This window comes from Panthera tigris, chromosome E3 (assembly GCF_018350195.1).
Source record: "Panthera tigris isolate Pti1 chromosome E3, P.tigris_Pti1_mat1.1, whole genome shotgun sequence".
In the NCBI taxonomy this organism is placed as follows: Eukaryota; Metazoa; Chordata; class Mammalia; order Carnivora; family Felidae; genus Panthera; species Panthera tigris.
This window is the reverse complement of record NC_056675.1, coordinates 24,194,824-24,206,259: the sequence shown is the minus strand read 5'-3', so window position 1 is coordinate 24,206,259 and position 11,436 is coordinate 24,194,824. Positions and strand designations below refer to the sequence as shown.

Below are 11,436 nucleotides of genomic sequence, written 5' to 3'. Positions count from 1 at the left end.
CAGTCAGCACTCTAACCCAGGATTGAGATTGTCCCATCAAGTAGTATGTGAAGTCAAATCTTTGTACTCTTCCAGACCAAACAATGAAATGGATTCATTCATTTAAAATTCTATAAATTCTGTAAGTGAAAAGATAGACAACTGTCAGCAGTTGCTTTTTAAAAAGATCACTATAATAAGTACTACATAGTACGATATTAATTTATAGCAGGAAATCATATCTTGTAAACTGTATATAAAACACTGTTTTATGGTGCAATCATTTGTCAAACTTTTGTCTGTTACATTGTTTTTAGAGTGTGCGCATTCTTCTCAGACCTAAGAACATCACTGTAAAATCTGCTGAAAACTGTTTATAGGTTTTATTTGCACAAGACTTAATTAGTTTGAAATTTTTGGAAGCTCCTATTGAACATGCCTAAGCATCTGTAAACATGAAAAATCTTGGATTCATTAAAAGCAAACATTTCAGTATGATTTTTCCCAAAGGTAATCCATGTTCTATGTTGTTAATGTGTGTACGTAACTTTTCTGACTCTTATACTTCTTATCCTATTTTCTCTTCCATTTGTTTTGTTTTTGAAGAATGGCTCCTCTTTTTTTTTTTTTTTTTTTTTTTTTTAATGTTCTAAATGACCAAAACACTTCATTGGTTTTTACCCTTCTGCCTAAAGCTTTGATATCCCTGCTTGATGTTCTGTGAATTCACTGTTTAATCTCTTAAGTAAAATAATAAACAGTCCTGGTGACATACAATCTATTGATTTAGAGGAAAGGCCCTGAAAAAGTATTGGAAACTAACTTTAGATATACTCTTAGCTATCATTTCGCATCGTGGGCTTCATGGGAAGAACATGTTGCATTTATTTTGTCTTTATTAAAAGACTACTAGCCACAAGTTACTCTGATTGTAGTAACTGTTTTATCAACCTGCTTTGATCTTCTTTTAAAAATTAAATTTACATTCACAATTCAAAACAGTAAGCTGTCTTTCAGAACTAATTTTTGAAGGATAAAAATATATGAAGGAAAAACATGGCCTGTGTAGGTTGCATTCCCTACACAGGACTTAACTAGTTGTATCACCTCAAGAGATTTTAGAGTTTGTGATCAAGGTCTGTATATTACCCCAAATTTTATTAAGAATTGTTTTCTAATTGGTTATAACATTTTTCAATTAATAATTTCAAAACAAATTGTTAATACAAACTGTATAAAATGAACATAATTTTCTTCACTTGTATTTTTGTTATTGAGCAAGTTTATCAAAATAAATTGTCTACTAAAGAAACTAAAAAGGCTTCTATTGCTTTGAAATAAGCTTTGATTTTAAGATTTTACTTCAGAAGTTGAATTCTTACAGAGGTTTTACCTATTCACACAGTGACAGTGTCGTGCCTCTTTGTTTTGTTTTAGCATCGGGCAGGGGGAAGGTCTCTGTCTCTTTTTACACTCCTGCTCCCAGCTCCTTCCTTGGCAAGAGATGCCATTATTCTAGAGTGTAGATGAGGCCATATTTACCAATAAGAAGAGTCACTCAGCAGTAAAAAAAAAAAAAAAAAAAAAAACACATATACACATGTATGTGGCTTTCTCTTCTGCATCATATTTTTATGGACTGGGAGAGATCTACTGAGCCAAGGCCCTCAAAGCCAGCCGTCTTGTGTTTCTTCCTCACACATAGACCTAAGCCATTCATCTTTGCTTCTGTTTCTACTTCACTGCAGGCCAAAGGATCTTCTAAGATTTTTAGATTGGGGTTGAAGGAGAGTACAGAGTCTCTAGACTCAACCATGTGCTCCATCACAGCTTTACTGCACCTTTCTCGAGGGGTCTTGGGATAAGCCCAGCTGAGTAATAGCTAATAATCAAATAAAGCGCTGCATTTACTCTTTGCTGCTGTTTCTCCTTTATATGGCCTTTACAGGAGCCTCATGGGGAGTATGAAGATAAAGACAAGATAGGATTTGGACATCCTTGAGTTCTGGATCATGAAGACATCTTATCTTCTTAGGGTGGCCAGTCATCCCCATTTGCCTGAGACTGAGGGGTTCCCTGGGACATGAGACTTTCAGGCCTATAACTGGGAAAGTTCCGTGCAAAAGGGATGAGCTGATCACCCTATCTTTATACCATCCAAATCTATCCTGATGTATAACACAGTTATTTGAAGAGTTCCGTAAATATTAATCGATAGATCAATTGGAAATTGTAATAGTAGACTTCCACTGAACTTATAAGACAGCGGGAGAAAACACTTTTCCTTCTTTTTGGTAATAATTTAGGAAAAAACAGACTGGCTTTAAAAACAGTAACATGAAGGCACCTGACTGGCTCAGTCGGTAAAGCATACAATTCTTGATCTCAAGGTTGTGAGTTCAAGCCCCATGTTGAGCATAGAGCCTCCTTAAAAAACAACAGCAACAAAAACCATAATAACATGAGTCCAAAAACACATTTTGACTTAGTCTTGCACTAATTCTGTTCTAACCACCGTATGAGAAGATTTTAGGAAAAATACCAAGACTAAAGGACTGGGTTCCTCTTATGCAAAGTCAACTCTTCTGGGTCACAGTTACCCAGCAACAAAGTAAAAGTAGGTATATATAAATGGAATTAAAGATAGAAAGCATAATGCTGTATTACTTTTTTTTAGAGTTTTGGTTCTTTTCCCAGGAGGAGAAAACAATGGGATGGCATTTTCAAGCACATTCAAGTTTTCTACAATTCAGTCCCAGTTCCACTCACAGACTTATGACCACCCAAGATTAAATTTCAAGAAGAGATTTCTCATGAGACTCATAAGATTGTAGAGCTGGATGAAATCTAAAAGAGCATATCCAGTGTTAACTTGTTCGAGATGAAGAAAATGAAGGTCAAGGCCTCAGAAAAGTATACCGACTTTCCCAAAGTCACACAACCAGCAGAGCCCTCAACCCAGGAGAAAATGCCTTTGACAAATAGTCATTGGGCAGTTGACCTAGGACAGCTGTTCTGGTCTACAGCCATCTGAACCAGTCTTCCTTCAACTTCGATCTACTTCGATCCACCCAAATAACTTCTGCCAAAATAGTCTTAACATGAAAGCATATCGTTTCTTTTGAGTTCCTGTCATTCCTAATCTGCAGAATGAAGTCCCATCTTCGTTAACATAGCTTCATGATCTGGCTTTCAGTTTTGTTTTTTCCCCACCACTGTATCTTTTTTTTTTTTTTTTTTGTAGTTTTATGATTTTATTAACACAAATACAATGTGCACGTAAGCTGCTTGTCCATTCATTTTCTTCGCTGGCGCAGCCTGGCATTAGGATTGGTGACTCTAATGGACAGTTGGGCTGCTCTTTTTCCACAGTGGCCTTGTGGTTCTAGGAGGAGACAGTCTTACCACTGTATCTTTTCATCCTACGCGGACAAGCCAGCTATTCTCCCTTCTTTCACAGCACCTGCTCTTTGTCTTAGTTGTGGCTGCACTACCTCCTTCTCACAGTTTTCCCTAATACCTCTCATATTTGCAACATATTTAAGTTTTTTGTGCTTTCTCTCTTTGTTTATACCTCTGTAAAAGAACTTATTTGGGGCAAGTAGAGTGCCTGGATTCAAATCCTGCTTCCAAAATTCTAGCTGTGTGACCCTTGATAAATCACTTAGCCTCTGTGAGCCTTGGTTTTTTTCACCTATAGAATGGGGCTAATGTCGTAGGGTTACTGTCGGTTCAAATGAGAAAACAAGGAGAGCACCGGGCACATAGTAAACGTTCAAATGTTAATTGCTGCTGTTCTTATTTATAAATACTTCTTGATCACTGGATTACAAACTCTTGAATGCAAGGAATGTGGCTTTCTCATTTTCCTTAGAGACCTGGCACAGTGATTTACATGTGAACTGAATTATCATAATTAAATTTGGGGCTAGGTTACAAAGAAAAATTATGAAACTGTATTTGAAAGACCTAATCGCCTGTCTGCCAGGATCATTTCAGTGAAATCCTTCGTAAAAGCAGAGGCTTTCCTAGATCAGCCTTTCATAAGTAAGTGTGGTTATTTTATTGGTAAGTATTTGACCGTGTAATACGCCAGTTTCTTTAGGATGTAAGACCTAAGACCATTACTACTCAAGACCCTTTGTGGACTCAAGACCCTTTACTACTGAATTCACAGTGCTCTCATGTGGACACTAATGCAAAAAGGACCAGGATGATGCAAGCACCCTGTTGATCCTGAGATAACTCTCTGGAGGCTTCTTTCAAGCTTTTGGGTCTCAGCTATCTAGAAGCCACAGATTTGGTATGTTTCACAAAGACTTGGTTCTGCCAAGATGGTTTTAGTTATTTCTGCTAAAATGAATAGACTCAAGGATTTGATCTCACTTTAAATGTAGTTATCCCCAACTGGCCATTTTATGGCCTTTTAGTAAATACTGCCATTGTATTTGGTCATCATTAAATCAATCTATTATCTGTCAAAGCAAGTCACTAAAATAAATGCGGTCTGGCACTATTTTCATGTTGTTTAAATATTTAATTTACTTGCCTTAGACAATTCAAGTATTAGATAAAAATTTTTAAGTTTATTTATTTTGAGAGAAAGAGAGACTGGGGGAGGGGCAAAGAGAAGGGAAGAGAGAGAGAATCCCAAACAGGCTCCGCACTGTGAGCGTGGACCCCAACATGGGGCTCAAACTCAAGAACCCTAAGATCATGACCTGAGTCAAAACCAAGAGTCAGATGCTTAACCAACTGGGTCATGCAGGCACCCTTCTTAAATAAATTTTTTTTTAAAACCTCATTCTTTTACTTCGCTTTGATCTCTGTGGCAAAATGCAAATGCAGTTGAAGAACCAATCAGAGAAAATCCTATTATGATAAATTGATGACAAATTGTTCTCGAGGAGAAAATAATCCATCCACTTATCTAAGAAAGCTTTTGACTACCTCATATTTTACTAATGTCATTAGTAGCAAAGTGAACTCGTATTGTGGTGTCACTCCCACTCATGCCACTCTAGCATTTCACCTCATTTTTACATCATCAGAAACATTTTCTTGTCTGAAGTGCTGTTGTGGAGATGGAAGTTACCATAACCCTAAACTGGGGCAAAGGATTTTTTTTTTTTTTTGTACAGTAATACATTTGTAGAATTAAAAAAAAAAAACTGTAAGAAATTAAAAGTCCCTCCTCAACCCACCTTCCAGAGATTATCACTGTTAACAGTTTATTAGGTATTCCTGCAGATATTTTGCTATATTTACAATATATGTATATCATGTGTGTCTATATGCATGTTGTATATATGTGTGTCATGGGTATGTCCTGTTCAGTTGTTTTAACAAAAACAAGATCATATTATACATACCTGTCACTACTTTTTTTAACTTATGGTGGACATCTTTGTTCACTAAATATAAATCTTATGCATTTTTAGTGGCTGTAGTGTGTGTGTGTGTGTGTGTGTGTGTGTGTGTGTGTGTTGATTTACTTCCTCCCTTTTTGATGTTCAATGTTGTTTCCAGGTTTTTTGCTATTACAAATAATGCTGCTATGAACTCAGGTCTTAGGTAACAGAAACTTCCCAAATATCATGATAACTAACATTCTAACTGAAGCATATCAACTACTGTATTAAGGCAGTTCATAAATTTTTAAATATTGTGTTTAAGAGATAATGGCATTCAATTAAGAGTTTGGAGAAAGAAACTAACATTAAATTCATGCTTTTTTTTTTTTAAGTTTATTTATTTATTTTTGAGAAAGCACAAGTGGGGTAGGGGCAGAGAGAAAGGAAAAGAGACTCCCAAGCAGGCTGCACACTGTTGGTGTGGAGCCTGATGTTGGACTTGAACCCACAACCTGTACGATCATGGCCTGAGCCAAAGTCATACGCTTAACCAACTAAGCCACCCAGGTGCTCCCATGCTATGTGTTTTTCCATATGTCCTCTCAATCATCCTCCTAAGGTAAAGTAGAAGTGGTATTTTATAGACCAGAAAACCATGGATCAATTTACCCAAGGTGAACAATTTACCCAAGGTTCAGTAACTAGTTACTATTGAATCTGGGTTTCAAACCTAGGTTCTCTGACTTCAAATCGAGGACTACCTCTGCTGTCCTGGCTAGTGTAAGGGAAATAAAAATAGCTTGTCCCAGTTGCATGATTTCTTGGCTCAGACATGAACAGCTGAATCTATGGTTTGCTTCTTCTGGATGAGGAATGCAAACAACCATAAAAGGTAGTCCTGCTTAGAAACAACCTATAAATGTTATATGTTTTGTTGAGGGGAGAAGTATGTAAGTTATTATTAAGTTGTGTTTAATCTTCCATCATTCCCCTCTCATTGTCAGACTTTCTGCAATCTTGCTACGTGGTATCTTCACTGATTGGTGAACTAGATGACGTCACCCCTTGATTTTACTGTTTCCCTTTTGGGAATTGTGTACCCAGGAAAATTTTCCCACACAGGCTATATCTTGTCCCCTCTGTAGCACTTAAAAGAACACCAATTAACTAGATCCCTGCTACCTTGTTGATAGGAAATCTACTGGCTATTGGTTTACCCTCAGGTCATTCACGGGTTCATGACCCAAATATTAAGAAGTCCCCTCTAACTCTTTGGGATGAGCACTGGGTGTTGTATGTAAGTGATGAACCATGGGAATGTAGCCCCAAAATCAAGAGCACACAGTACACACTGTATGCTAACCAATTTGACAATAAATTATATTTTTAAAAAATTTTTTAATTTAAATTTTTAAGAAAAGAAGCCCCCTCTAGTCATTTGTCATCTTTCTACACTTATTACTAGTGAGACATCAACTATTCCAGCCTGGATGGTGCAGTAGTTCATGTCCATCCCACACTCGGGCCATGGCGAAGTTTGGTGAGCTGGGAAGACTTTCTCCCTGGAGTGAGGATGCATTTCCTCTTAGACCTTGGCATCTCAAAGTGTTGCTACCAAACAGTAGGTCTCTAACTCCCTCTGATTTTCAGATACCTGATTTCTTGACCTCTGTCTCTGTCAGTAACAATGACCTTTCAGTATTGGGTTTTGCTTCTTGTAAAATGTTGAAAAAATCTATGTATCCTGGAGCAATGGGAATGGTGAGGGTATTAAACTACATGTCTTGGGCCTTCATGTCTTCCAAAATGTTGTCTCAAGGCTAGCCAGCCCCTTCTACCCCCAGGATTTCCAGTAGGGTGGACACAAGGCCCCTCACCTCTTGTTCACAGACTAGCTATTGATTGGTTGCTTTCAGCCTTTTCTGATTTCCTTACCTCTCTCTGATCTCCCTCCTCTCCTGCCTTGTTGGGTGTCGACGAAATGCCCTTCCAAATGCCACACTACTCTCTGCCCACAGTAACGGGTAGGTAAACAATGTCAATTTTGGGGGGATTTGTTGTTTCCCATCTGGCCAAAGGAGCCACTAGTAGTGTCAACATTGGAAGAGGTACTCTGCTGTATGATGGTTACCACAAGTAGCACATGCTCTAAATTATAAAATCAAAGGTTCATAAAGTGAAGATAGTGATTTGAGAAATTACTTAGATGAACTAAGTAGAGATCTCCTAGCCTCTTACAAGCTGGTAGACATTGGGTACATCACTTCTCTCTTGACTTCCATAAAAGGAGTTGAGTTGAAGAGGTCCCCAACTATGGGCCGAGGGCTGGTTACATCACAATCACCTGGGACCATTGTTAAAGATTCCTGTTCCCACACTCTACCACAGTTCTGTACCAGTCTCCCAAATGCAAGTGTATGTATGTTTTCTTAGCAAACAACCCACGAGCACCTGGGTTTGGGAACCACTGCAGTGGACGATATCTTATGACACTGAGAGGTCACTGAGCCCGCAGCTGTATTAGCCAGGTTTGGATGAGGACAGACCTGGTGGGGGTGAAGGAATGCCAGGCCTCTCTCAGGGTGTGTGCTGGGGAGACCCCAGAGAATCTGAGGAGTAGAGACAGTTACCACCTTTCACGCCTGACCTAGCGCCTTGCAGGCTCTCTGCTATCTGTCTTCAGTTCCTACCACAGGATGTAACCTGGGCTCGGCACTGGTCTAAACTAGAAATAGAAAAGAAGTCCAAACCCTGCTTCCAGGCTTTTGTAAAGGTGGAGAGAAGCAGAGTGCCAGAGGAGAGGTTGTTATCAACGACAAAGTGGTAATGTCCTCCCTGGGGTGAGGGCAGGTTTTTTGGTTTTTGGTTGTTGGTTTTTTTTCCCCCCTGTCCCTGCCTCAGGCTAAAGTGGTGCAGTCTGTTACCTTGGAGACCAGCTAACACTTCCTGGCAGGGCGAGCTTCACTGTGGAGTCGCTTGGAGGAGCTTAGAGGAAGTGGGAGCCAGGAAAAGCAGAGACCTCTCCTCTCCCAGAGATGGAGAAATAAATGAAGAAATGCAGGTGAGGGTGAGTGTCACAGGGTTGGCAGGGTGGTAAGAGAGGGTGAGGCACATTCAGACGCTAAGCTCAGAACCGAGTGAGAAAGCTTTAGGGAGCCTGGGCCCTTAGGCCTCCACTCCCTACAAACCAGGCACTGTTCCAGGTGCTGGAGATGCAACACTGGGCAAGGAAGGAGTCAGGCTGCTTGGGAGAAGGACGGTGACAACTTGGTATGAGGCAGCCCCAGGCGGGTGGCAATGGGAGGAAATGATTTCCTTCCTGGGGACCGGAAGGCAGCAAATGGGGTTCAGGAAAGACTTGCTGGGTTTTCTTGTCAAACAAAAAGGGCAAAGGGCGTTTCTAGAAGTAGATCCAACTGGAGCTAAGAAGGCTATGCAACAGCAAGGTGTATGTAAGTAGGGGTTGCCAGGGGCCATAGAAGGGTAAGAGATGATGTGGAGAGGTAAGAACAGGTCCTGAGGGAAAGTAAACCTTGCAAAGAAGGTTCAGCTTGATTATCCACAGGCGCCATGGCAGTTTCTAAACAGGTGAACAACTGCACGTCGGAAAAATCATTCTGTCAGTAGAATGTAAAATGCATTGGATGGGGGCAAGACTTCAGTTATTTGGCCATTCAAAATACAAACCCTGGGGATGGTTTCTTCTGGATGTTTAGGAGAATCCAGCTATTAGCAAACCGGGAAGTTAGGGGGAGCTTTTCTTTTATCCACTCACCAGAGCTATCTCCTTTTGCCCACAACGCCATCTTCTAAGGGCCAGCTTCCATATTCTCTTCCCCACCTGAGCCCGGTCCCCCAGAGTAATGTGACCCACCTTTGTCTGAACTCTGGACCTGCCCTGAGTACATTTAGTCAGATATTTTTTTTGACCAGCTACTATGTTCTAGGCACTGATTGGGTGAAATTCTAATAGAAATGAACGTAACTAAGTCCCTGCCCTCGTGGATCTTTTAGTGGGTTGATGGGCGGGGGCAAACAGTAATAAGCAAATTTGGAGCTTGTCAGATTATAAAACAAAACGGGCTCTGGAGAAAACAAGGCAGGGTGGAGGGGGTACTCTTTGAGATGGGCTAATCAAAGGAGCCGTCACTAAATGGGTTTCATTTGAGCAAAGACCTGAGGGTAAGGGCTGTGTCCAGTTCTCTCTGCCTCCCCAGTACCAGCTCTTTCTGGCATCCCCGCAAACACCCTAAAAACATTCGTGGAATGAATGATCACTTTATGCTGAAGTGCTTGAAGAAGGAGCAAGTTATTCTGATGCTGTTCTACATTTCTATAGTACTCTGTATTTACAAAGCTCTCTGATATTCTCAATTTCCTTTGACCCCTTGACAATTGAGTTGAAGCAGACCAAGCAGTTAACAGTAACCCCATTCCACTCAGCAGATTGAAGAAACCCAAGTTCTGGTGCTTTCTGAAACACCACACCCTTCTCCATCAGTGACCACATCGATCGCCCTAGAATCCCATCCTCAAGTAGGCCTCTGAGTTCATGATTGTTAATCATTCACAGAAAAGAAGGAACCAGAGCACTGTGGGGCATCCAGCGTTCACAAGGCATTTCTATTTCAACAGTCCCTGCCACTGGTCTCTCAGCCAGGCGTACTGAAGGAAAGCCAGTTGTTTTTTAAACATTTTTTAGCATTAACACTGCCACATTATCTTGGTGCTTCCCAGATGACAAAGCATCCTCTCAATAAAAGATTAAAAACCCCAGAGAGAAAAGCAAGTTGCCGAACCATCACTAGGCTATTTTATTTAATGATTTCATAAGAACACACGCTTTTATTTTTCAAGCTGCAACTCCATTTGGAGTTTCTCACTTGCTGTGTCTTGGCCAATGTTTTTTTGGTTGCAAGTAACAGACACCTAAATGAGCTAGCTTCGGCAGAAATATTGGGAATTATAAGGAACGGGGTTTTTCATGGAAGCCAAGAGCAGAAGGTGAGGGCAGCTGTCACAGGTGCCTGGGATTACCATTTAGAAGTTCCAGAACCAAGGCAGTTTCTTGACCTCCTCCTCTCCCTTCACCTCCCCTCCCCCAAACATTTATTGCTAGCCAGTCCCTGCTCTCATGTAACTTACAGTCTAATGGGAGAGAGACACCACAATTTTAAAAAATCACACCAATGAATGTATCGTTCTAAATTAAAAATAAAGTATTCCAAAAGAAAGCACAGATCTATGAAAGTTTAGATAACACAAAGAAACTGGAAATGAAGTGGGAAGGTGAAGACTTCCCAGAGGAATTGACACTTATGCTGCAATACCAAGAATGAGTGGGGGAGGTGAGGAGGAGGTAGAATGCTCCAGAGCAAAGACAGCACATGAAAAGGCCCTGTGGTTGAAGGAAATGTATACCATTCTAGGAACTGAAGGGAGGAGTTGTGGAACACAGAAGGGGGGCAGGGAGCAGGAATAAAGTGGGAAAGCTGGAGAGGTACAGCTGGGCAGCAGCCAGATCAGGCAAGACTTCAAATGCCATCTTGAGGACCTTCATCCTAGAAATGAAGGGAAGCCTTAGGGAGAAGAGGGCATATGACATTCGATTTGTGTTTTTAAAAGCTCACTCTGACTGCAGTGAGAACAGACAGGATGGGGGTCTGGAGAGGGCGTCTGAGGGGATGTAGGGAGGCCAGTGAGGGTCTACTGCAGTTGTCTGTGGCAGAGATGACAGTGACCTGGATACCGAATGTCACTGGAGACAGATAAGTGGAGAGATTTGAGAGAAGGAAAGTTAACAAGATTAGGTGATGGATTGGATATGGGGAATGAGGTGTCAGGAATAATTCCTAGGTTTCTGACCCATGTGAATAGATGGAGAGTGGCTGTGTTCTCTCAGCTGGAGAACAGTGAAAAGACAATTGGTCTGTAGGGAATAAATGAATTCAGTCTTGGACACGTTGAGTTTGAGGCACTTCAGGAGGAAATATCCAGTGTCGATGAATACACGAGTCTGCAGTCAGAGTGGGAGGTCTGGATTTTTGACATACATTTTGGGAGTCATTGATGTATGTGGGTGGTAGTTGAAGCCACGGGCAAG

At 40.8% G+C, this 11,436-nt stretch overlaps 1 protein-coding gene across 10 annotated transcripts in view; it reads left to right on the top strand.

Annotated features, from left to right (window-relative positions):
- Positions 1 to 7,683: 7,683 nt before the first annotated feature.
- Positions 7,684 to 11,436, top strand: part of VWA3A (von Willebrand factor A domain containing 3A) — a 61,322-nt gene continuing 57,569 nt past the window's right edge. Inside the window, exons 1-2 of one of the 10 annotated variants that reach the window (XM_042972141.1) lie at positions 7,684 to 7,748; positions 8,287 to 8,394. The gene's annotated coding sequence lies outside the window, so the exon portion shown is untranslated. Of the gene's footprint in view, positions 8,401 to 8,536; positions 8,604 to 11,436 lie in introns of all 10 variants that reach the window. The other 9 variants (XM_015538355.2, XM_042972140.1, XM_042972138.1 and 6 more) reach the window with 9 other exon arrangements.